Below are 27,287 nucleotides of genomic sequence, written 5' to 3'. Positions count from 1 at the left end.
AGGAAAAAACAAGGTACAGATCAACTTTATTTATAAAGTATTTGAAATTATATATATATAAATTATTTTTAGCCACAAAACATTTTATTTATATATTTATTTATATATATAATATATATACTGAATTCTATACACAAGTCCTGTCATCATGGAAACAACTCCGAAGCCAGCGCAGGGAGGGCTAGAGAAATGTAATGCCCACGGAAAGGGCAAAGTTCTGTCTCCCAGCCACCCTTCCACCCCAGAAAGAAAATCTTCCCATTAGTGCTTGGGAGTGGACAGTGGGCTCAGAGCCCACAAAGGATTGAAGGGCTAAAGGGGAGGGAGGTGATGATGGAGGCTGGGTACTGTGCAGGGGCTTAGGAAATGGGTGCTGCTGGGGATGGGTGGGAGACCGTGACCCGGCGGGGTAACTTGGGTGAGTGCATGTAGGAGGAGAAAGCAGCAGGTTGCAGGGCCTGGGCACTCCAGGCCCCAAGGTTCTGAAGATGAGAGCAAGGGGATCGGGTCATGACATCCTACAAGGGCATGTCCTTGTGCTCACAGCTACTCTGCCCACCATGTACCACACTGGGGTCTCCCGTTTCAGAGAGTAGTTCCTGCTCAGCCTTGTGTAGCTCCCCAGTGGGGTGGTAGCTGTACATGGGGAGTAGTTGATAACCACGCTTACCAGTCCACCTGCTATTTCTTTGACATGCATTACCTCTCAGCACTGCTCTTACCCCTCTCTCCTTTCCTGGGAAGGCTGCACAGCCAGGCCCTGAGCTAGATATCAGCCCAGTTAGGAGCTAAATGTCCAGGCTTTGAACCAGATGTCAAAGATCATGGTGACCCTTTGATACATGATAGGGATCAATGGCAGTGGCTTTGTAAAAGCAAACCCTCTTGGGTTCCCTAAGGAATTAAAGTCTGGCAGTGGCCAACATTCTTGACATTCCAAATAATTGTCGAGTGTTTCCAAAAACAAGTTGCTCAATTTTTTTTTATGACAAAAACTAGTGATAGGAAGATGCAAATGTGTTTGGACACCAGAGGTTGTAGAAGACAAATAGAGTACAAGGGAACAATGGTCTGTTTCCCGTGACATTGAAAGGAAGCACAAGGGTTAAACAATACTTGTGGATTGGAATCTCAGCTTGGCTTTTTTGCAAATGGCAAAATCTCTCTGAGCTCTATATGTTGCTCTGAGAAGTAAAGGAGGTAATTTATGCAAAAATCCCTAGGATGGTGCTTGGCACATGGTAGTTATGGAAGACCTGCATTGAGGATAACAGGTACTGACAAAAAAGACTTTCAGGTTTAATTCACTTAGAAATTAGGACCAAAACTTTATGGTAAATGATAAGAACAAGGTACCAACCCATAAACAAATAGGACTGTAATTGGAATTTTATCTCAAAATATAAAAAAAAAAAAATTTTGAAGGCTGATTTTAGATATAATCAGGCTTAGACTATAATCCATAGCAAATTCTTGTTCCAATGCCCTCGGTGGAGGGCCCCACCCTGGGGGCAGGAAGCAGATCTAAGCAGCACATTGCCTGGGGCTTAGCTCCAAGGCAAATCACCCAGAGCAGCAGAAGGGGGGACAGCCACCTTTTCCTAGTTGAGCTTCCTCCTCACAGCTATGCTGACCAATGGAACAGGATATGAATATGCATATGAATATGAATGATATGAATATGCATACCTCTAATTTGTTGCTTACACTGACATGATCCAAAAGCCACTGGGTCGGGAGAGACCCAGCAGTTCCCTAGAAGCTCTCTCAAATTCTTTCCCTCAGGGCCTCCATCTTTGCTTATGTCATAATTCTGTCCCAAATTCCTCCTCAGAGCTTCCCTTAAGATGGAACTGAACAGACTACACACAGTTCTGCTTCCAGTTATTTCTTATTTCCTTTCATGTGGCTTTTCAATTTTAATGTAATTAGCATTGCTGAGAAGGAGCCCCATTACCAGAGCAGCTGCACTGGGTGGACACAGTTGAGCCTTGGTTCAATTTCCTCTTCCATGTGGTCAGTCTCCACATGTGTTCTTCAAGATCCAGAACATCTGGTGTCAGCCTTGATCAAGTAAGCCAACTTATTGGGGCTGCGGCTAAAACCTGAATAGTGATCTGCAATAGGGGTCAGAATCCCTGTTTGCTTTGCTTTTCCCTCCTTTGCAGCCCAGCCTTGACCTGTGGGCAGGCCCGCTGGCAGAAATGTGCTGCCAAAACTCAGAGAGAAACTCCCTAGTCTAGTCAGAGGACCAGAAGGGCCCTCTGAGTGCCAGAGAGTGTGGCAGGAATCCCTAGTGGTTTTCCTTTTTCCTCTCCCTTTTACCTCCCAGCCCAGTCCCAAGGCCAACCCCAGCTGGGGAACTGCTTTGCTGTGGCAGCACTCTGACATGTAAAACCCTGAGAGAAGAGAGAAAACCTTATGCTGTCCAGAGGAAGCGGGGAAAGAGGCCCCTGGAGGCAGAACGTGTGTGGGTAACCCCAGAGATAACAGTGCTAAAGAAGGTGATCTCCCATTCACTTTATGAACTCGGAAGTCCTGGACTTGCCACGAGCTGAGCATGCTCTAAACACACCCGCAGGAGCTTAACAAAAGCTTCAAGAACTGAACTATGTTATAAATCACTAGCCAAATCCTAGCTAGATTAAAGCCAAAGTGGTACGCATCAGGTAGACCCAACCAACACAACAAAGGTGGAAACCAAACTAATGTTGGAACTGCCACCCAGAGAATAAGAGACAGAAATTATAGTTGGACCCTAACTCCATTAATACCCATGAATGTGCATACTTAAATTATTGTCATGGTCAACAACAGCATAATTACAAGGATTCAAACTACCTAAAAAAATCAAATGCCCATAAGGGATGTGTTCTGACTGTAGTTAAGACCGGTTGATGGGTAAAAAGGTGTTTCTTAAATAGTTGAGATTCTTGAAAAGAAGTAATTTGTCAAATTTTTAAGCATTAAAAGCCATTCTACAATTTATAGTTAGCAAAGAAAGGATCTATTAAAGTGAAATCAAATTTAGACAGATTGTATCAACAATTTCACAAATCCTCGGTAGTGAGATACAAGTGAGTGTCTAGCATACCTCAGAATTAAAAGGTGACAAAACCACTAGAGGAAAAAAGATGGTTTTTCCTTAAAGATATGAGAGGCATAGATTCATCTCTTTTCAGGGAATATCTTTCATTATGTACAATTTAATAAGCCTTAATAGGTAAGAACTTCTCAGGAATTAGTGTCTATCAAATTAAGTTATAATCTTTACCTAAGAAAATATCTTTTTTTAATTAATTAATTTATTTTTTTAAAGTTCCATGATTTACTTGCATATAACACCCAGTGCACCATGCAATACGTGCCCTCCTTAATACCCATCACCAACCTATCCCATCCCTCCCCCGCCCAAAGCCCTCAGTTTGTTTCCCAGAGTCCATAGTCTCTCATGGTTCCTTCCCCCTTCTGTTTACCCCCCCCCTTTCTTCTTCCCTTTCTTCTCCTACCGATCATCCTACTTCTTATGTTCCATAGATGAGTGAAACCATATGATAATTGTCTTTCTCTGCTTGACTTATTTCGCTTAGCATTATCTCCTCCAGTCCAGTCCATATTGCAGCAAATGTTGAGAAATCATTGTTTTTGATGGCTGAGTAATATTCCATTGTATATATGGACCACATCTTACCTAAGAAAATATCTAAGTGCTCTACAAATTCATTAACTGGCTATACCAATGAATAATTTAGACAGAATAATTAACCCAAATTTGTCTTTTCAGATGAAAAACTTTTACCTAAAAGTAATAATAGTCCTTTCATTTAAAAATTCAAGTTAACTTTTGTTTAAAAGCCAAGTTTGGTAAACTAATATGTGGACAGTGCCCTTCTTTTTAAAAAAAGATTTTATTTATTTATTTCAGGTGGAGGGGTGGGGGGGGCAAAGGGAGAGGGGAAGCAGACTCCCCACTGGCCAGGGAGCCTGACTCAGGGCTCCATCTCAGGCCCCTGAGATCATGACCTGAGCTTAAGAGAGATGCTTAACTGATTGAGCCACCCAGGTGCACTGTGGACAGCACTTTTACAGGGAATTTTGGAAACTGTGTTTTTACGTAATAGTCAAATTGAGAAGTATAAAGATTCCTGTTTCTTCAAAATAGTTAGAAAATAAATCATTTTGTCTACTTGTATTTAAATGTAGACTATGGGGTGCCTAGGTGGCTAAGTCGGTTAACCATTGGACTCAATTTTGGCTCAGGTCATGATCTCTGGGTTGTAAGATGGAGCCCTGAGTCAAGCTCTGCACTAGGCATGGAACCTGCTTAAGAGTCTCTCTCCCTCTCCCTCTGCCTCTCCCCCTCCTCTAATAAATAAATAAATAAACAAATAAATAAATGCAGGCTAATGCAGTAGAATAATTACTTTGAAACATACGAAGATCTTTCTGAACATGTGTTATTAGTTATTTAGCAGAATAATATATTTGAAATTCTATTTGAAAATAGATTTATTCCCAGAATTTCTCTTATTTGGTGCTATTTCCCTAAGGCATTCACTAAGGTGTTCAATGCTCCTTGACATAAAGAGAAAAGATGAGGGGCTGTACAGATAAGGTTGGGAACAGAAATCCCACATAAATCTGGGGACTCAGGCCTACTTATATCCCCCTATCCTGGATAGATGTTAAGAAGGTAGTGGGAGAATAGCAACTGCTATTCAACATCTTCTCAGAATTTCCCCAGACCCCAGGATCAGGAGAGGCAGCATAATGACAGTAGAACCCCAGAGGGGCATGGTAGTTACTAAGAGAGCAAGAAAGGCCTGAAACCCTAAAGTCACAAATGGAAAACAACTCAGCAATGACTGTGAGGTGAACTGGGGTCTTATTACAGTTCTATAGATGAGCCAAGTAAAGCAATAACTGTGGTTTAGTACCCCAAGGCCATACAAAGAGTAAATAGGAAAGCGAGGATTTATACCCAAGTAGGCTCCTTCAAAGCTGTGCAGTAGCATTGGCACATAAGTAACGAATAAACCAATGGAGTAGACTTAAAGAACCTAGGGGAAAAAATCCATTTATTTAGAAACTTTATTTATGACATTTCAAATCAGTAGGGGGAAAAATGGACTATTACAAAAGTTAACCTGGGCAAATTTTCATCAATATGAAAAAAAAATTGGAGTCTTTCCAAATCATACATAATAATCAGTTACAAATGTGAATTACAAAATTATAAAATGTAAAACATGTAGGTGAATATCCTTATTACTGATATGGAGAAGGACTTCTTAAACAAGATACAAAAGCAGTAACTCCTTATTGGAAAAATTACAGTTGTAATTTCCAATGTACCGAAAGACTTTATAAAGGACGTAGGAAAAAATACACAATCTGGAAGAAGAAATTTCAACACATGTAACTGACATCAGGTTTATATCCAAAATTCATAAAGAATAATTATAAAGCGATAAGATGACAAGAAAACATGTAGCAAAATGGGAACGGACATGAACAGACTTTTGGCAGAATTGTGTCACAATGTGTACTATATCCAAAACATATAAAGAATTACTGAAAATCTAGAGGAAAATAACAACCATGTGGAAAAATGCACAATGTGACACATAACTATTAACTATTCGAAGGCAGGAGCCATTTCATTAACTTTTCTGTTCATTGGGGGAACATAGCACAGTGCTACACAGATGGGTAGATTTTTAATTTTTTTTTAAAGATTTTTATTTATTTGAAAGAGAGAGTGAGCGAGTGAGAGAGAGAACACGACAGCAGGGAGAGGGGCAGAGGGAGAGGGAGAAGCAGACTCCCCTCTGAACAGGACCCTGAGATCATAACCTGAGCCAAAGGCAGACGCTTAACCAACTGAGCCACCCAGGCGCCCCTATTTTAATAGGGAGGAAATAAACACTTGATCACTGAGAACAATCATAGTATTAATAAGATAACAAAGCCTTTTAAAGAAAGACACGAATACAAGTTAAAGAAGGGGAAAAAAGAAAGGAGAGATTGAGGGTGATGGAGGGTGGATTGCTAATGGCAAAGACTGGCTCCTGATCAGCTTCATTTTGCCTCTCAGATGCTTATTCACCAGTAGCAGTGATATCCAGCATCTTGAAGTCGGGTAGCTGCCAGCACAAAAATGATTTTGAGCAAAGGGGGCTGTGGGGTTCTGGATCAAAGTGTCAAGTGTGATCGTTTCTTGTATTCACTCTCAGAAAGACTCAGACGATCGGGTACTAACTATGGAAAGTGTTTAAGAATCCAAAAGATAGTTCGTAATCACAGAGGAAGAAATATCACCCGGATAAACATACGTAGCCTATTAAGGTTAATATATGTGAGGTGCTCCTGTTGGATCATCATGACCTGCTGTGCCCTCTCCGTGGAAATACCGTGAAGTAAACAAGCAGTTGACCTTCTCTAGTGGGAGCAATAATAAGATTTAGCTGAGCAGTCTTATTTAAACTTTAATGTTTTGATATATTTTTCTGTGTAATTCACCCCACAGGGGGGCCAGAAATTTCCTGACTGTAAGCTTTTCCTAACTGACACCAAAGGAAACCTGGGGATCCCAGATCAATCAAAATGAGGTGACAATTTGATGGCGGCCATATCGGTAGGCTGCACGCATTCCGTGAGTCAGCCTCCCTCTCACTGCTAGGTTTGTTTTGTCTCTTTGTAGCATGTGGTTTGGGCTAAGGATAGCAGTTTCTGTGATCAAAGCTGACTCCTTGGGATAAAACACCCTCTGAAAATTAATCAGCCTAATTTTTTAAGAGGCTCTGGCTACTTTTAGAGAAGGGCACGAGACTGGAAATTTCTAGCCTTGGCTTATCCAGAAAAAATGAATGAATCAGAAAGAGTGGGGCCACGTTGAGTGACGTTCTGTCCTGCCATCTTTCCAGACTAGACTTCTAATAAGCTTGTTGCCATCCTATAATGGCTTCCTTCTTTGACATTCTGCACCATTCAGCTTGCTGCTAGTCCCCCTTCTTGAATTGCCAGCCATTGTGGGAGAAAAGATTTTTAGCTCCTGTGATTGAATTTACTTCAACTACTTCCCCATCACCCTTCCTCTTGGGTACCCAGAAACGTCTTCACTCTCTCCTTATAGTTTCCTGCTACCAAATCCTTCTCTTTTCTGGGAGACCTGGCGTCGACCCCCACACGTGCAACAGTACATACTCTCAGTATGTACCTTTTTACTCTGCCAAATAGCACTGTAAGGCACTGGCCCACCTTCCCTTTATGTTCCTCTCTCCATTTCATTTCAAATTTTTTCTACGTATTTGCTCTCTAGGTCTTTTACCCATGTTCCTGAACACTAACATTACCTTTCCACAAGCTATTAGTGCCTGTGTGTTCGGGAGCCTGCCTTGTTTGCATTCTCTTGGATTCACTCCTTGCTTCTGCCTCTTCTCTCCTGTCTTCCCATCCAGTCACTTATTCAATTTGCCAAACCGAACTCTATCCTGTGCTAAGCACTGAGGACACAAAAACAGATAAAGAATGGTCTCTGCCTTCGAGGAGACACATAAACAAAAATTTAATATGATGGGATCAGAGCTGCTTTAATGGTACTGCAGGGTGAAAAAAAGAAGGTCCGTGCTTCGGAGTTATCTGAGAAAATTTACGGCAAGCCATTTGCACAGGGCATGATGTATGTACCTAACATATGCTGTATATTTTATTTTCCAAGGTAGATTGGCTCACGATCTTCAGTTGCTCCTTGTCTATTGGCTCCTTTCTCTTGCTCTGATCTCCACTAGCCTAAAAATAAGAAAAACCCTTTCCTACACTGCTTTTTTCCCTTATCATCAGACTTCTTAAGAGGCTCTCCCCTGGCTAATTTTTCTTCTTTGCTACCTGTTCATTCTAAAAATATTTGTGATCTTGAGTGAAGTAAGAATCATCCCTGATATGTATGTTATATTTACATAGACACAATGAAATTCATTTTATAGACAAAATCTTTGTGACTGTCTATATTTGTGTGTATGTGTGTGCAATTTTAGAGATATTTGGTGAGGATGGTGTTCTGGTATTCTGGTCTACCTGGTCTGGTATTCTGGGGCTTTTCTTGACCTGTTTTGCCGAAGTACTTTCATCAAACTTTGTTCTTTTAGGATAACTTTTAGAGATGTCCAACTCTCCAGAATCGCCATTAACCAGAGTCAAACCTTTGGGGAATGACCAAAGTTTATATCCTAACTTCCAAGACTGTTCTAGAAATTAGATCTCCCTCCATGAGCCAGAGAATTGAGTAACATTTGCTGAGGAGGCATGTGGCCAGGTAAGTATAATGAGCCATGGAAATAATCTTCCATATCACATTCACCAAAAGACATAGGTACTATCTCTGTTTTTATTTAAAGACTTTTAAGTAAGGCTCCATTCTTGGTATTTTATGTTGCCTAATTCACAATCTTTTTTGGAACAAATGCGTATAATGTCACTGGTGATGTGTAGCCGTGTAGATAGAGCATGATTCTGGAAGTTTGTTTAGTTTTAAACTTATGGTTTAAAGTGGTCATGGTGAATGGCTGAATTCAGTCACCGCTGGCATATGTCAATGTAACTAGGAAATACTTTGAAATGGGTAAAGTGCTATTAGAAAATGATTTTTATTAGGGATACCTGGTTGTATTATACCATTCTAAAGCTTATTCCTACATCCTTCCCTATGTTTTTTCTGTTTATTCATGTTTCTAGTTTTGTCTCATTTCTGAATTCAACATATTACTGTTCCATTCTTCCAAATTATTTAAGTAATAAAGTTGGTGGGTTACTAAATGGTTATCCATATTCTAAAGTTCTTAGTGTCAGTCGATTAGGTAATGAACAAGTGAATGTGGTCATAATGTCTGATCTTTTTATTTCTTACTGTCCAACTTGTCACAAAACACTGATCTTGAAGCGATTTTTAAAATTGCATTATTAAAGCGTCAAACATTACTAAAGGTTTATTTTTTAAATGAATGGTGTCCATAGTAATTTTGGAGCTATAATATAATAATTTCTAAAGGGAGTTTAACACTTACATGTTCAGCGTTTCATGCTAAATATTCAAATTCTGTGTTAAACATAGAAAGAATGTTTAATTATCTTTGTCATTTTTCAGAGTTAAATCAAGTAAATAAAATACAGTAAGCATTTTTCTCCAAGAAGCTTAGAAAATGTTACAGATTCAAATGCTTTGATTTTTCCTGAAGGAAGAGAGTGGTCTTTGATTTTCAGGTCAAAAATTGAGAGGGAGAGAAACAATCTTGCCCAGTGTTTCGAGGTGTGTAGGTAGCAAGTCTGCAAGAAGGCAAAGCCCTCCCTCTGCAAAAGAGTAAAACTGGTTATGACTATATTCAGTTTTCTTCAATTTTCACTCCAACATTCTTCTCCTCTGAAAGCTCCCCCACTTCGGGTCATGGGATCCTTCACTTGAATTTAGTTTCGCTTAAACCTGACCATCAGAATTAGGAGTGCCAAATGCCACACTCCCTCAGGTCCTGCTCTCTACTCATCAACCCAATAATTTTTTAAAAAGAGATTTATTTATTTTATTCGAGAGAGAGAGAGAGAGCACGTGAGTGGGGGGGGGGTAGGAGCAGAGGGAGAGGGAGAGAATCCTCAGACAGACTCCCTGGTGAGTGAGAAGCCTGATGCAGTGCTCAATCCCAGGACCCTGAGAGCATGACCCGAGCCAGAATCAGGAGTCAAAGGCTTAAATGACTGAACCACCCAGGTGCCCCAATAACCCAATAATTTTTAACCAGTGATAATAATTTCCTCTTTTAACACCCTTCCCAACTCTCCAGCCTCCATCAGTGTGGGACTAGCCAGGATTTGGAGCAAGAGGGTCTGAGTTTGAGTTTCTGAGCTCTTGAACAATTCAGACCTCAGTTTCCTCATGTGTATATATATGGGGATAATAATATTGAATTCACAGAAATGTTGTAAGAATTAAACATATGTGAAAACAATTTCACAAATGTTATTAATCACTAATAGCTAATATCCATTCTATTGAGAGCCTTGAATGATTCACACATTGCAAAGAATTTCAGATTCAGTTGTTAGTAAATGGAGAGGATATTTTGAGATATCCATGAAGTGTCCTACCTTTCTATGCAGAAGCAAAGCTATGCTTAAAAGGCAATCAACCTCACACCCCCCAACCATGAAAATGGCTACTATCAAACAGCATAACAGATGTTGAAGAGGATGTGAAAAAATTGGAAAACTTGTGCGCTGTTGGTGGGAATGTAAAATGGTACAACTTCTGTGGCAAATAGTATGACAGTGCCTCAAAAAATTAAAAATAGAATTATAATTTGATCTATCAACCCCACTCTTGGGTATATACTCAAAAAGACTGAAAGCAGTGACCTGAAGAGATGTTTGCACAAACATCCACGTTCATAGCAGCATTATTCTTGATAAGCAAAAGGTGAAAGTAATCCAAGTGTCCACAGATGGATGAATGGATAAATAAAATGTGGTATACGTGCACAATGGAATAATATTCTGTCTTACAAAGCAAGGAAATTCTGACACACGCTACAACATGGATGAACCTTGAAGACTTTATGCTGAGTGAAATAAGACAGTCACAAAAGGGCAAATACTATATGATTCCACTTATATGCGGTACCTAGATACTCAATTCACAGAGACGGAAAGTAGAATGGAGGGGTGAGCACTGAGAACTATTGCTTCTCGTGGTGCCCGAGGCCAATTGGAAAATGCTAGTTACTGTCAATGGGGACAAAATTTGAGGTTCACAAAATGAAAAGAGTTTTGCGGATGGATGGTGGTGATGGTTGCACAGCAGTACGAAGGTACTCAATGTGGTTAAAATGTACACTTAAAAATAACTAAAATGGTAAATGTTATATGTATTTTGCCAGAATTTTTTTAAAAGGCAATCAACCAGTTTGGCACATCTAAGTCCCCCATTTCTTACCTGAACAATGGTCTGTAAACAAAGTATCTAAAAAAAAACCAAAGAGGGCATCTGGGTGGCTCAGTCCCTTAAGCGTCTGCCTTCAGCTCAGGTCAGGATCCCAGGGTCCTGGGATCGAGCCCTGCATCCAGCTTGCTGCTCATCAGGAAGTCTGCTTCTCCCTCTCCCTCTGCCCCTGCTCCTGCTCTCTCTCTCTCTCTCTCACTCTCCTGCTCTCTCTCGCTAATAAATAAATAAAATCTTTTTTAAAAATTTAAAAATTTAAAAGATTTAAAAAACAAAGCTATCCCATTAGAATTTATTATTTTAGGCAAGTTTTAAAATAAGAAAGTCTGCAACGTATCCCATACTCTATAAAACTCAACTGCACATAAACTTGCTCCTCACTCCCTGAGGCCACCACTTATAAACTGTGCTATCTTGGGTTAGTTACTCAACCTCTCTTAGCCTCACTTAACTTTTCTGTAAAATGGAAATGCCAGTCTCTTGCCAGTCAGGGTTTTGTGAGGATTACAGTAAATGACAGATGCAAAGAGCCTCGTGGGCATATGGCACAGTCAGTTCTCGATGTCTTACGTTGTACAGATGAATTTGTTGAAACGGGAATTAATTATATTTTCAGGGTCACGATCAACAAAGAGGGTCACAGATACGTATGGAAGGAAGGATGATGATCTCATTCTTTTTCTTGAAGGTAATGGGGACTTTGTGGCTTTGTAGCATCAGATGAACATTTAGGCATCGATTTCTTTTTGGCACCACAAGAAGCGAGTTTTTAGTGCTCATCCCTCCAGCTCAGCTGCTCATCCACAGTTGGCACTGTTTCCACCAGTAGGGAGATCCACCCACAGCAAAGGCTAGAATGATTTGCTCTAATTTGCTCTGCCTGAAAGATGTCTCTGCATATGTTTTTAAGCATCAAAGCCTGTACCCTCAGAGGTGTAAAAACCACATATTTGATGGACTTGGGGGGGAAAAGATGTCTTGCATCTGTAAACATTGAACACTTATTTCCAAAGGTGGATCCTGTCCTTTTTTTTATTTTTTTTAGTATTTGCTTTCCTGGTTTTCCTGCTTTTCAGAGCTATCGTGTATAGAATCTACTGGTCCCATTACACTAATTAGCAATGTAAATATTTTAACAAACTCTGGGGGATTACTTTACCTCAGCTTTAAGCAAATGTATAATTTAACACAAGCAGGACAACTTGCATCACCCCATCATTTGAGGCTTCTCAGCAGTGAATTCATCCTATGATAAAGAATTTTGCAGTTTTGAAATCAGAGATGAGTTCGTCATGTAGAAGATAAGGCTGTGCCTTCATTTCAGCTTTAGGAACTTTCGGAAAAGAATGCACGTTGGAATTTTTATTGTTGTAGCTTCAGTCAAAGAGAACAAAACATACACATCCTGAACTCTTGGCCTATTAATTATTATAATCATAGCGAAGGCTAATTATATTGCTAATCAGGAAAAGTTCACCCTGAACCATGTTTGCCTAAAATCTCTAGCTCATGGTCCTTAAATGACACTTACATAATCCCTCTGTGCCCTTCCCATTGTGTTGAGGGAGGCTTGTTTTGGAGTGGGATATGCAAAATTTATTTTTTCTGTTGACTTTTCCGTCCCTCCTCTTTTTCTTCTCTTTCTGCTCTTGTGCTGACGACCCCCAAAGTGCAGTGTTTTTGAAAGAGGCAGCCCACGGAATGGGAGAAGATATTTGCAAATGACACTACAGATAAAAGACTGGTACCCAAGATCTACAAAGAACTTCTCAAACTCAATACATGAGAAACAAATAATCAAATCAAAAAATGGGCAGAAGATATGAACAGACACTTTTCCAATGAAGACATACAAATGGCTAACAGACACATGAAAAAAGTTCAAAATCATTAGCCATCAGGGAAATTCAAATCCAAACCACATTGAGATACCACCTTATGCCAATTAGAATGGCAAAAATTGACCAGACAAGAAACAACAAATGTTGGAGAGGATGTGGAGAAAGGGGAGCCCTCTTACACTGTTGGTGGGAATGCAAGTTGGTATAGCCACTTTGGAAAACAGTGTGGAGGTCCCTTAAAAAGTTAAAAATAGAGCTGCCCTATGATCCAGCCATTGCACTACTGGATATTTACCCCAAAGATATAGACGTAGTGAAGAGAAGGGCCATATGCACCCCAATGTTCATAGCAGCATTGTCCACAATAACTGAAATGTGGAAGGAGCCGAGATGCCCTTCAATAGGTGGCCAGATTAAGAAGATGTAGTCCATATATACAATGGAATATTACTCAGCTATCAGAAAGAACGATTTCTCAACATTTGCTGCAACGTGGACGGGACTGGAGGAGATTATGCTAAGTGAAATGAGTCAAGCAAAGAAAGACAATTATCATATGGTTTCCCTCATTTATGGAACATAAGAAATAGCAGGGAGATTGGTAGGAGAAGGAAGGGAAGAATGAAGAGGGGGTAAACAGAAGGGGGAATGAACCACGAGAGACTATGGACTCTGGGAAAGAAACCGAGGGCTTCAGAGGGGAGGGGGTGGGGGAATGGGATAGGCCAGTGCTGGGTATTAAGAAGGGCATGTATTGCATGGAGCACTGGGTGTTATACACAAATAATGAATCATGGAACACTACATCAAAAACTAAGGATGTACTGTACGGTGACTAACATAACATAATAAAAAATTATTATTAAAAAAAAAGAAAGAAAAAGAAAGTCTCTGCCAAAGAGGGAAGTTTCAGCAATAATGAACTAACACAGAAACATGGACGAAAAGCAATTGTTTCCCAAGAATGGTTGCTTCTGTTTGTTCTATGATTCACCTGTACTTGCCCATATGATTCCTCACTAGAATGGGTGGATCTGGCCTAAACTCTGGGGCTGTTCTTCTGGGCCTCCTGCCTGCCTTTCAGTTTGGATGAGATCAGTCAAAGGAAATGTGGTGCAGGTGAGTGGCAGTGCTCTTCCTCCTCTGTGAGAACTCGAGTGAGGTTCTCTCAATGACAGAACCAGACCCCTCGGTGTGTTAGCCCTGAAAAGGAGCCAGGCGGTTGCTGTGTGTGTCTTTTAATTTTGGTATTTCAATCACCTACCCGAAGGAAGATAGGATTCATTTACACAATTCGGGCTCCTCATTCAATGAAGGAATATGATTAACATAAAGTAGTAGGCTCTTAGAAGCCATGGTCACCTCTTTATTTAGATTTCTGCAGAAGACTTAATACTGGGTAGGAAAGAAGTAGGAAACGTTCAATTCATAAGTGGTATTTCTGGACGGAAAAGTCTCTATTAGTCTTGACTTTGGCTACCTCAGTTTGAAGAAACACAGAGTTTTAGTATCAGGGTTTTCCTGAAAGAAATAATAACTAAAAGCAATAGTTATCATTTAATGAGTCAACAAAGTACCAGTCCTTATGTATCATCTTTTTTGTCCTTAATTTCTCTGAACTTGAGTATGCATATCTCTGTGAAGGCATTAATAAGAGCTATTTTGTCATACAAAAGAGAAAAACAATGTTCAGAGAAATTAAAAGAAGTGTACAAAATTCACGCAGCTAGTACTAGAGTGAATCTCAGTGATAATAAAGGCTACTTTCTTTCCATGAAATTATAAAGACCACTCTCCATGAAATTATCCAAGTTTCTTGATTCAAATAGCTAGCATATTGGAATATGAAGAAAAGAGTTTTGTAATAGGAGCCCTGAAATCTTTCTGTGAGAGGAAGATGATAATTATAATACTGATGACAGCAGTAATAATTAAAGCTAATATATGTTAATTATAATAATATAAATATACACCACTTAAGGTACAGAGTTCCTATAATGATAACTTCATTTAATCTTCATAATAGCTCTATGATGTAGATAATATTCTTATTTTCACCATTTTCTAGATGACTAAATTGAGGCACAGAAACTTTAAATAATGTACAAATTGCAAATACATACTGTACATTGTACATAGCCAAGAGGTAAATTGACAATAAATTAATTAAATGTGTATGATGAATCCAGATTTTTTTTTTACTGCTAATCTAAAATAAGAGTTGAGTTTTGTATGGGAAAAATAAACCAAAGTAAGTGAAATAAACTCTATTGAAATGTAATGGTCTGGAAGGGTCTTGGTAACTAAAACATGCTGGGTATTATAGGATACCATACCAAGAGTATTTGGGGGGACACCTAGGTGGCACAGTTGGTGAAGCGCCTGACTCTTGGTTTTGGCTCAGGTCCTGATCTCAGGGTCATGAGATCTGGCTCAGTGCTCAGCACAGAGTCTGCTTAAGTTTCTCTCCCTCCTCCTCTAGCCCACTCTCTCTCTCTAAAATAAAATAAATAAACCTTAAAAAAAGAATCGAATTTTGAAGCACTCTCATAAATATGCAGTACTTTTATGACTGTAGGATATTTTCATTCTGTTTACTCTCTTACACTTACTCCCTAGCATATTTAACTCTAAGGATTTTCTACACTTTTAACATTCTGAATGTTTGTTTGTCTGCTTTTGCCTGAATATGTTCAGAATCTCCCAGAAGTTATTTACAATGTCAATAGGAGATACTAACACACATGCATTTTGACCTGAAAATTCCTCACATCCCAGTATCTGATCATACAGAGAGATCGAATGCTTTGTTAGTGTCATAATTTTTAAAGTCAGGCACAAGATTTCTAAAATCCCTAGTAACTGTGTGGAAAACAGGAATTCGATTCCATGTTTTTAGGTCATTTCCTTCCAAAATTGATTGTTCTTGGATTCTCCATCTATCTCTACCACATTGTGGTATGGGTATCTACCCAGGAGCATCCAAATAACCACTTTACTGGATTCCTGGATTCACTGTTAAGTTTCCTGAGTGGTGACAATCTGCATGATGTGGCGAAATTAAGAACATTCAACCCGAATGTCTATCAGCAGATGAGCAGATAAAGCAGATGTAGTGTGTGTGTGTGTGTGTGTGTGTGTGTGTGTGTGTGTTTACAATGGAATGTTATTCAACCATGAGAAGGAAGGAAATCCTGCCATTTGTGACAACTTGGATGAATCTTGAAGGCATCATACTAAGTGTCAGAGAGAGAATGACAAATACCATATGATATCCCTCATAAGCAGAATCTAAAACAGCTAAATTCCTAGAAATAGTGTAGAATGGTGGTTGCCAAGGGCTAGAAGGTGGTAAATGGGGAGATGTTGGTCAAAGGGTACCAACTTCCAGTTATTAGGTGAATAAGTTCTGGGGATATAATGTATAACATGGGGATGATAGCTAATAATTAATACTGTATTATATACATGAAAGTTGCTAAGATTGTAAATCTTAAATGTTCTCACCACAAAAATAAAATGGACAAGATAGGAGTGTTAGCTAATGCTATGGTGGTAATCATTTTGCAATATATAAATGTATGAAATCAATACTTGGACTCCTTAAACTGACACAATGTTATATGTCAATTATATCTCAATAGAGCTGGAAAAAAAAAAAAGAACAGGTTGGATACCGATGTCAATGGTTTTGCACAATCTCAGACATACTGTGGGTTAAGTTCCAGCTCTTAGTTCCTTCTTCCTGTGTCTCCTCCTTGATGTCAAGGGCTCATCACATTTTAAATCACTAAACACTTGGGATACTTTTGGACAGAAAGTAAACTCACAATGGCCTTACCTCCACTGATAGGAGTGAAGAGCCAATAACCAAGGCACCCTGGAGAGCTGGGTGTTTCAGTAGAGACAACCCTATCCCACAGGAGGACACTTCTCCATGGGGTCAAGAAAAGCCTCCATGTTTCATGGGCTGTGGCCACCATGTTAATTCTTGGACCCTCATTCCCATAGGGCCTGAATGCCACCTTCTCAGTTGGCCCAGCCCCTCCCCACACTACTTTTTACAACCTCTACCCCCAATCTTTTTTATCCCTTTTCCTTGCTCTATTTCTTTTCATATTTGTTACCATCTGAAGTGAAATATATTTGACTTATTTATTTAGTCTCTACAACTAGAACACAAGTTCCATACAAGCAGAGATTTTGACCGTTCCTTGGATTGTCATATCCCCTACACTGAGAATATACCTGGCATACAGGAAGCTTTTGATCCATATTTTTTAATGAATGAAATTAAAATTTTCGTGATTCTCTTTCTATATATGGATCCTTTACAACTAGGATCGTCAAGTCCAAAACATTGACATAAGGAGATCTAAGGGTTTCCGTTTTCTTTAGGAACTGTGTTGGGGTCCACAATAAAGTTCATCACCATCATCATAATAATAATGTGTATCTATTTGTATACCATGGGTACCTTCCCAACTGAGTTCCCAGCAGCCCAAAACCTACCCTAAAATTGATCAGACAGTGAGTGCAATGTTCTGGCAAGAATGTGGGCCAAATGAAAGGTCAGTGCTCTTCCCTTGGGAGTGCCACCTGCTTGATGTGTGACCTCAGGCATGTGAATTAACTCCTGGTGTCCTATTCTATAAACTAGGGGATTGAAGTATAGGATGTTGAAATTTCCCTTAAATTCCCTCCTACCACAACCTCTACATTCCAACCCAAAATTCTCCATAAGGAAAAATGCACAACTTTAAACAGCCTGCAACATCCAGAGACCTTAAAAAACAAACGAAAACAATAAACAAAATCAAGAAATCTCTCAACACATTTCAAAAGTTGTTTTTAAAGATTTTATTTATTTATTTGTCAGAGAGCGAGAGCACAAGTAGGGGGAGCAGCAGGCAGAGGGAGAAGCAGGCTCCCCGATGAGCAAGGAACCTGATGAGGGACTTGATCCCAGGAGCCTGGGATGATGACCTGAGCCAAAGGCAGCCACTTAGCTGACTGAGCCACACAGGAATCCACACATCTCAAACTTTTAAAAAGCCATGTTAGCTATAAATGTTCTGAAGGAAAGATGTCAAATACCTTAATCTACTTTCTATGAAGATTTTAACCCTACTTCTTGCCCACAATTCTTATCCTTTTTTCCCACCCCCTGAAAAGGACTTTATATTATAAAGTGCTTATCTTAATTGATTGTCTTCATTAAATTTTCTTGGAAAATGTACTTTCTAAAATGAAACTATTTTTTTAAGATTTATGTATTTATTTGAGAGAGAGAGTGCCCGCACAGCAGGGAGGGGCAGAGCGGGATGGAGAGAGAAACTCCTAGCAGACTCCATACCAAGTGCAGAGCCCCACGCGGGTGATCTCAGGACCAAGGAGATTAACCACCTGAGTCAAAACCAAGAGTTGGTTGCCCAACTGACTGCGCCACCCAGATGCCCCTAAAATGAAACTATTTTTAAACTATTTTATTTCCAATTAAGAATCCAAACCAAAATTTTTATTTTGATAATGATTATTTGATAAGTTATCTTGCCAGTTGATGAGTGTCAGTGGAAGTATCTGATACCAAATGAATTTAAGGTGAAGGTAGAAAAAATGGCCTCCAGCAAAAATCACCATCAACCAAACAAGACACGTTCTTCCTTTCTATTGTTTGTTTTACTGCCCGACACATAAGGAGCAAGAGGGAAAGAAAGCCTATGCAATGCGTGCTATTTGAAGTAGCTTGCATACACTTTATGGCAGTGCAACGGAATATTTTACAAACATACATAAGTCAAATCTTGCACTCTGCCTCAATGGGTGAAGTAAAAATGACAGTTTTGATGTACTTGCACTAGCAGTCATGCATATGTAAATGTTTACAGGTCCTTAGAGCTGAGAAACTGATAGCAAGGGGGCAACCCGCCAAAGGGCCCAAAACAAAGATTAAGAAAACACCTGGGCCAATTTTCTGAACCAGTTATGAATCCAGAACAAGTTAGATGATTTACATAGGTTAGTGGTGAAAGAATGTGTTAGTCTCAACTATCTGAGTATCATTTATATTAGTAACCTGATGTTAGTAGTCTCCCACTTAGTTATGGGGTGTCAGCTCATGTAAAGAGCAAAGGCTGCAAACGTTTTACAGGCATATATGGCAAAGACGGCTTTCAAATTCAATGTCCAGAAGAGCTCTAGCCTATAGGAACAAGGAGTAAATATTTATTGAATGATGAATCAAGAATGAAGGGATGAAATTCTTTTTTTAAAAAGTGCCTACTGTACCCATCATACTGATTCTGGCAAATGCTTTTCCACAGGAAAAGAACAATCAAGTGTATCACGACTGAGATTTTGAAGGTTCAGTAAGTACAGAGGACAGTGGGTGTTCCGTTTGAATGGAACCAGGGAAAAGTCCCAAGAAAGACTCACTTGGCCAAAGTTGAGCCCATCATTGAAAAGCCATAAATGGTGTTTAGACAATTTGAAGCATCGTGATTTAATCCTTGATCCCTGCAGTTTCCAAAACAAAAGAAATTTAGTGGAAGAAGTGGCATTCCTTTACATTCATGCAAATTTGTTTCATGCTTGGCATGATAGAAGATATATCTGCTTCTTCCTTTAATCTCTTGTAATAAGACATAGGAGGTAGCCACGGGAAAACTTGACTGTATACTTGTGAAAGAATGGATACCAAAAAAGGAGTGAAAAAAGTCTTAATACTATCATGAAAGCAATTTTGATTTTGTGAACCCCTTGAACGACCTCAGATGCCCCAAGACCACAGTCTGAGAACTACTGTCTTAACTTTTCTAGTTTATGTAGTTTCTTAGATGAATTCTAGAATATTTTTGTCTCATAATTTAGGAAGTAATAATTATGTATTTAAAATCTTGCCTTCTCATTTAAGGATATCCTCTGTCTCCCTAGTTAATAAAATATTTTATAGATACTTTTTTTTAAAGATTTTATTTATTTATTTGACAGAGATACAGCCAGAGAGAGAGAGAACACAAGCAAGAGGAGTGGGAGAGGAAGAAGCAGGCTCCTAACGGAGGAGCCTGATGTGGGGCTCGATCCCAGAACACCAGGATCACGCCCTGAGCAGAAGGCAGATGCTTAAGGACTGCGCCAGCCAGGCACCCCTATAGATACTTTCTCAATAGTCCTGCACTTTTCTTTTTCAGATCTCCTACATCTCTCATTTTTTATCATTCCTAGTTATTTCATATTCTTAGTTGCTATTGTGAATGGGATCTATTTTCCCATTGCATTTTAATTGGTTATTGTTCTCTTATTTTGTATGTGGCCAGTTGGTTACTTTTTATTATGTTAAATAATAAATTTGATATGCTGGTTTTCAAAGAAGTAACTTAAAATTTTGAGGCTGTTTACATGTTAGTATCGATATGATATTCTCAATATTCTGGGATATCTTCAGATATCAGATGAGATACATGATATTCTGAGAAAAATTCATCGTTCGATTTCTAGATTTCAGAGATCTTTTCCGAGGAAGGATCTTGAATATGCTGAATGCCTTTTTGTCATCTATTGAAATGACCATGTTTTTTCCTTAAGGCAAATGCATTGATTAGGACTAGATGACCTCTGTTCTAGAATTCTTCTCATTTAGATAACATCATGAATGTTAGGCCCATTTAGAGTATTAACAGAATCAAAGGACATTTTGACTGTGGTTCTCGCCTGTTGAGGTGGAAGGAAGGCTTAACTAGGCGCAAAATGTCCCTTGAGGCTGTTCAGGGGAATGTGGTCAGCATGGACCCATTCCGTGGGCTCAGAAGAGTCAGGACAGGGAGGACAGAACTGGCCCCCCACGGGACCAGCTAGAGGACTGGTAATTCATAGCAGTCTTCCTGAAGCTTCCAGTTTTCCAGGTTCCTTAAACCGCCAAAGTGAATTGGTATCCGGGGACGACTTCTTTAGTCACTTTCCTTCTGCAGGTCTAAAACCGATGCTCATTTTCAGCCCCAAGAGAGCCAGCCCCAAAGACTGGGTAAGTTCTTGGCGTGGATTGGGGCGTGGGGGGGAGTAGACACCGCGCGTTAAAATGAGGCGAATCTGTTCCAGGACACTGGGCCTGTCCGGGCCGTTCCAGGGATCCGGGACGCCCCAGGGTGGGCGCTGCACTCCCCTTCCCCCACGTCTGGTGCACCAGGCCAGGAAGGCGCAGGCCGAGTCCCGGGAAGGCCCTCGCAGCCCCCGCCGCCAGCCCACGGCCCCGCGAGGTTCCGAGGCGCAGGTGGCGCGGCCATCTCTCTCGGCGCACACGGGGTGCGGCCGGGGCGCGGCGGGGAGGAAGCACGTCCCGGCGCCCGGGAAGGGAATAAGGAGGAACCGGCTTCCCGCCCAGGTAGGAGTTAGGGCCGCGCAGGTCTGGCGAGGAGCCCGGCGAGGGGGCGGGGCCTGCGCGGCGCTGGAGGCGGCGCCGCTTCCCGGTACCTGGGCCGTGGAGGGCGCGCGCGGGCGCCGAAGCCTCGCACTCTCGAGCCCGGCGCGCGCCCCGGCCGGCCCAGAGACCTGGAGGGCGAGCGTGAAGAACGTGCGCGGAGAAGCGGGGACGCACCTCGCCCCGGCGGTCCGGGAGGAGCCTGTGGCGCTACGCCTCGCCGGGTCGGCCCCAGGGGCTCTTGCTGGGGATGATTTCTCTAGGAGCAGGTCGGTGGGGCTGGGGTCCCTACAACTCCATGCGCTTCTGGAAAGTTTTCTTTCTAAGAAAGTGCAGACAAGAGCACTGTGATCCTTGTGGAGAGACTAGGGGAATCCTACCAGAAACGATGTCATTTCAACTTGCTAACAGCCCCGTACTGTTTTCCAGTAGTTTCTTGTATTTGCACCTTGCTAACATTTTCCTAAGGGAAATTTTAAACAATAAAATTTTAAGTGATCGTTTATTATTACTAGGATAGAAATTGGACGTAAGCCTTGAAATAGCCGTTGTAAAGGCACTAAAATTAAAAAGAAAAAAAAAGACTTGAAAATCCGAAGACTCTTCACGGGTTTCATTGTTTCTGCAGTTTTGTTGGTGATTGTAGGTGCTCTTAAAGCCTTAAGTTTATGTTGTTGTCTTTTTATAATTCACATTGATCCAGTGACTTTAAATTTGTTTTATGCCAGTAAAGGAGATGAAGTGCTTTGTGCTCCGTGTTAGTTATGTAAAAATGCTAACGTGGACGAGAAAATTCTAGTCCTGCCATACTACTTAGAGGTTTGTAAGTTCAACTTCTGATTACTTTCCCTAGATCCTGGATGCTTATCCCTGTGACACCATGACTTTGTTCTGTGTCAGAGGCCCAGGATCACAGCCGCAGCCTGGACGCTTTATGTCTTGTATCTGAGCATTATTATGCATGACTTTCAGACTTTTCTAAAGGTAGGTGATCAAGTTGACAAGTCTTCTGGATTTGCTGGAGCCTAAGTTTCGAGTTTTAACAAATAAATGAGGGTCCGTGTTATCCATGCCATATTGATTTTTATGACATTATGAAAGGTAATTTTTTTCAAATGGGAGAATTTAGAGATGTATACGATTTCAACGATAACCTGTTTTTTATGAGTATATTGATGTGATGTCTGGCTCGTGTGAAAAATTACTCTCATTTGTCTTAGTCCTTTTTATTATTATTGGTGGGGGAAAAAAGTGCAAAGTGAAAGATTCAACTTGATGGTCTTTAATACCAGTTTGGTTTATCTATTTGCAAGACATTATGGTCACATCACAAAAGGGGATAACATTGTCTTGCTCTTTCTTTTTCAACTGTATCTTTACGACCTAAATTTGTTGTGCAAGTGTTTGAAAAATAACTTTATCTGCCAAATCCAAAATATTTGAAGGTCCATTAGTTGCTACTAATAGTTTGGTGAACAAACAAGTATTTGTAAGTGCAAATCTAGAGTATATGAATGTAGATTATATAAAGTTGTGATGTAAAAATGTTTTATCATTTTAATAATTTCTACCATGTCAGTGCTCTAAATTTTTCATTTCCAACTTTATTTTTAAAAAAAGATCCCTTCATTAATCTTTCCCCTGGATCTATAATTTGAAAGATTGTGTCTAGCAAACTCCCTTTCCTTGGTAGTAGGAAACAAATTCAGTTATCCATTAGAGGGTTAATAGAAGATTTCCATTAGACTTTCCAAATAATTCACAGAAGACCCCTTAGCACTTTGGGACACATAGGGAGTCAGGAACCTCAAGTTGGGGAGCATTACCCTTCTGAACTGAAATCGTCTATCATTGAACACCAACTTTCTACCGCGGCCTTTGACCTGCTCTCTTTCTTGACTCTACCATTCACCAGCATTATGACCTTAAAAACTCTCTAATCCCAGTTTTCTTTTCTGAAAATGCAGGTTAAAGTAATGCCTTTCTGGAATGTTTCTTGTGAGTCTTAAATGACATAGTGCATATAAAACTATAAGTACAGTAGGCACCTGGCATATGGTAGTCAAAGAAATGCTAGCCACTGTTAATGCCCATTTTTCCTGAGTTCTGAGGATGATTTTACCATGTGGTTAGGTTTATGTCTGTTGTCCATTTCTTGACAAAGAACACAAAACCTCACATAGAAATCATAGGGTGATAGCATAAAAGCTGAATTTGGTCTTTGCATATGTTGATTTGGGTGAGCTCACTTTAAAATAATTAAATACTTTTAAAATCGTTTACCAATATTTTAATTTTTTTAAGATTTTATTTATTTATTGGAGGACAGCAAGAGAGAAAGAGAGAACACAAGCTGGGGAAGGGGCAGAGAGAGGGAGAAGCAGACTCCCCACTGAGCAGAGAGCTGGATGCCATATGGGGCTCTACCCCAAGGATCATGGGATCATGACCTGAACCGAAGGCAGACACTTAACTGACCGAGCCACTCAAGCGCCCCTTTCCCCCCTGTTTACCAATATTTTAAAATTAGTACATTTTACATAAATTCCCAGAGTCCTAGCTTTTCCTGAAAAACAGTTGCAAGACGGGGCTTGCCCACTTTGGACAGAGTCTGCATACACTCCAATTTCCACAAGGCCTCCACTCCCTGCTCGTGCTTCTTCCCACCTGCTTCACTCATGTATTTCACCTCCCTTGCCCTGCAGACGTTGCAGGTTGTGATTTCTGACTCAGAAAATACACCTTACTAATTTGAACAGGTTATTGTGTGGCCAAAACCATAACCCAACTTTTTTTTTTTTAAAGATTTTATTTATTTATTCGACAGAGATAGAGACAGTCAGCGAGAGAGGGAACACAAGCAGGGGGAGTGGGAGAGGAAGAAGCAGGCTCATAGCCAAGGAGTCTGATGTGGGGCTCGATCCCATAACGCCGGGATGACGCCCTGAGCCGAAGGCAGACGCTTAACCGCTGTGCCACCCAGGTGCCCCCATAACCCAACTTTTATCCTTTAAAAAGGAGTAGAGTAATCTTGTATTACAATTTATGAAACATTTTCCTTATTTGATACTTAAATCAACTCAGAATTAGTTCAGACATGCGTTATCATTCCATTTTATAGCTGTGGATGTTGAAGCTTACAGGTTTGTACTAAAGCTTAAATTAGTGTTCTGATGACGAAGTTGTTTTGGGTTCTCACTAATGCCACTTTTTATTTTACTTTTTTTTATCTTTTATTAGATCTTATTTATTTATTTGTCAGAGAGAGAGAGAGAGAAAGCACAAGCAGGGGGAACAGTAGGCAGGGGGGAAGCAGGCTCCGCGCTGAGCAAGGATCCCAACGCAGGACTTGATCCCAGGACCCTGGGATCATGACCTGAGCTGAAGGCAAACACTTAACCAACTGAGCCACCCAGGCATCCCACTAATGCCACTTTTTAACTATGGAGAAATTTGCTAGGAAATGATAGCCTTTCTTTCGGTCTCAACATTTATTTTAAGTGAGTACTTTTATCCCCATAATTACAAACTAAGAAAATGAGTGGTAGAAAGAATACATGTGTGGAAGTACATCGGTAGTCCTTGTTCTCCCTCTCTTCAGAGCATCTTTAAGCAAATTGAAGGGAACAAAACATTGATTATGGCTCATTCAAAACAGACAATACATATAACTAAACAAGCTCTGTTTTAAGCCATACTTTATTACCTGTTATTGGAAAGCTGAAAGGGATATGTGTCCAGTTCATCTGGTCTGCAGTTAAGCTAGACCAGAGATTTCTGTGAGTGTGTTTTAAAGTTCTGTGAGAAAGGAGATACCCAAAACGTGTGGGGATTCACCTGGTATCTCTGTGAAGTTGTTTTCTATGGCAAACACACTTTTTAGTGGGCTTCTTTTAACAGGGAGCCTTTATTACATTCACAGTCATGCCAAGAAGATAATCTATACAATAAGATAAAAGCAGGGGTAGTTCATTTGTGGGTGTAGTAACTGTATGAGATCCTCATGGTGTGTGTGTGAGAGAAGGTCAAGCCAGCCATTCAGAGGGTTTGGGGAAGCAGCTAGGCCAAGACAACAGGACATCCTGCAGCAGACAAGAGTTTACGGTGTTCCAACACCTGTCAGGAGCCAGTGGAGGTTAAAGACACAGGGAGTGGTGACGAAAAACTTTGGGTGAGTTTAGTTAGGGGTGTCAGAAAGAGCCAGATCGTTCAGGGTCTGGAGAACGCAGTAAGAATATGGATTTTGAGGGCTCGTTAGCAGGAAACTAATGTGATCTGATTTTCTGTGTTGTGATCATTCTGGCTGCCAGGTGGAGAGGGACAATGTAGGAAGCTGACCTGTTGACCTTCCAGTATGTCTCTTCCATTGTAGGCAGGAGCTCCTTTCGAATCTGACTTAGACTTTTCCTGGTGAAGTTGAAACAGCTTAGCAGAGGTGGGTGCATTGAGGGAAGGATCCTCCAATATGTTCTGCAAAAATATATGATGAATGTTTTTAAAAGTAAGAATCGGGGTATTACAATATTGCTTGGCTTTGAGGAAAGCCACCTGCTACTTTCTGTATATAATGGTATTTTGAGGTTCTCCTGGTTAATATGTTTAACATGTATATTTATCTTAAAAGTCTGAAGTTATTATTTCTTTTTTTTCTTGTTTCTTTTTTTTCTAATAATAATTTTTTTATTATATTCTGTTGGTCACCATACAATACATCCCTGGTTTTTGATGTAAAGTTCCATGATTCATTAGTTGCGTATAACACCCAGTGCACCATGCAATACATGCCCTCCTTACTACCCATCACCAGCCTATCCCATTACCCCACCCCCCTCCCCTCTGAAGCCCCCAGTTTGTTTCCCAGAGTCCATAGTCTCTCGTGGTTCATTCCCCCTTCTGTTTACCCCCCCTTTCTTCTTCCATTTCTTCTCCTACCGATCATCCTACTTATGTTCCATAAATGAATGAAACCATATGATAATTATCATTCTCTGCTTGAGTTATTTCGCTTAGCATTATCTCCTCCAGTGCCGTCCATGTTGCAGCAAATGTTGAGAAATCGTTCTTTCTGATGGCTGAGTAATATTCCATTGTATATATGGTTCACATCTTCTTAATCCAGCCATCTGTTGAAGGGCATCTCGCCTTCCACGATTTATGCTATTGTGACACTGCTGTGCTATGAATTTCATTGGGGTGCATATGGCCCCTTCTTCACTAACCCTCGTATCTTTGGGTAAATACCCAGTAGTGCAAATGGCTGGAGCTCTAGGGTAGCTCTATTTTTAACTTTTTAGGGACCTCCAAACTGTTTTTTCCAAAGTGGCTATACCAACTTGTCATCTCACCACAACAGTGGGAAGAGGTGATCCCCTTTCTCCACATCCCTCCAACAGTTGTTGTTTTTGTCTGGTCAATTTTTGCCATTCTAATTGGTAGCTGGGGTGGTATCTCAATGTGGTTTGATTTGAATTTCCCGTTGATGGCTAATGATTTTGAACATTTTTTCGAGTTCTGTTAGCCATTTGTATTCTTCATTGAAAAGCTGTCTGTTCAGTTATCTTCTGCCCATTTTATGATTTTATTTGTTTCTTGTGTATTGGAGTTTGTTTGTAGTTCTTTGTAGATCTTGGATACCAGTCTTTTATCTGTAGTATCATTTGCAAATATCTTCTCCCATTCCATGGGCTGCCTCTTAGTTTTTTTGACTGTTTCCTTGGCTGTGCAGAAGCTTTTTATCTTGATGAAGTCCCACAAGTTCATTTTTTCTTTTGTTTCTCTTGCCTTTGGAGATGTGTCATGAAAAAGGTTGCTGTGGCCGATGTTGTAGAGGTTGCTGCCTATGTTCTCCTCTAGGATTTTGATGGATTCCTGTCTCACATCGAGGTCTTTCATGCATTTGGAGTTTATCTTTGTGTATGGTGGGAGAGAGTGGTCAAGTTTCATTCTTTTTCTTGTAGCTTTCCAATTTTCCCAGCTCCATTTGTTGAAGAGACTGTCTTTTTTCCAACGGATGTTTTTTCCTGCTTTGTCAAAGATTAGTTGCCCAAAG

The 27,287-nt window shown here is 40.3% G+C and overlaps 1 protein-coding gene and 1 long non-coding RNA gene across 2 annotated transcripts in view; both read left to right on the top strand.

Annotated features, from left to right (window-relative positions):
• The first annotated feature begins 13,644 nt into the window (after positions 1-13,644).
• LOC103665249 lies at positions 13,645-19,851 on the top strand. The gene is made up of 3 exons (XR_569252.1): positions 13,645-13,944; positions 19,149-19,193; positions 19,816-19,851. It is a non-coding gene; the product is annotated as an uncharacterized LOC103665249 (long non-coding RNA).
• A 433-nt stretch (positions 19,852-20,284) lies between these two features.
• Positions 20,285-27,287, top strand: part of LMNTD1 (lamin tail domain containing 1) — an 85,237-nt gene continuing 78,234 nt past the window's right edge. The window contains 2 exon segments of the mRNA XM_040642263.1: positions 20,285-21,202; positions 22,092-22,222. The gene's annotated coding sequence lies outside the window, so the exon portion shown is untranslated.

Source organism: Ursus maritimus, unplaced genomic scaffold, assembly GCF_017311325.1.
Source record: "Ursus maritimus isolate PB19 unplaced genomic scaffold, ASM1731132v1 scaffold_26, whole genome shotgun sequence".
Classification (NCBI taxonomy): Eukaryota; Metazoa; Chordata; class Mammalia; order Carnivora; family Ursidae; genus Ursus; species Ursus maritimus.
This window is presented reverse-complemented; position numbering and strand designations above follow the sequence as displayed.